This window comes from Bison bison, unplaced genomic scaffold (assembly GCF_000754665.1).
Source record: "Bison bison bison isolate TAMUID 2011002044 unplaced genomic scaffold, Bison_UMD1.0 scf7180017864377, whole genome shotgun sequence".
NCBI lineage: Eukaryota > Metazoa > Chordata > Mammalia > Artiodactyla > Bovidae > Bison > Bison bison.
The window spans coordinates 5263005-5263221 of NW_011494949.1; positions in this window are offsets into that span (position 1 = coordinate 5263005).

The following is a 217-nucleotide window of genomic DNA, read 5'->3' on the forward strand; positions in this document are numbered from 1 at the left end:
GGGGATGCAGGCAGGTGGCGGACGGGCTCAGGGCCCCTGTGACCTGGCCTCTGCCTGCCCCACTTCACTGGCCCTCGCCTCCTGACCTCGCTGAGCTTTGTTACTTTGCCCGGGTCAGCCTCAGCAGCTTCGGAAACCTCAGTTTCAAGGTAAAGAAAAGTCCTGCATAGCAAGTCGGGGTATGGGCTCCAGTTCCGCTCTCACATCCCGCCTGGTG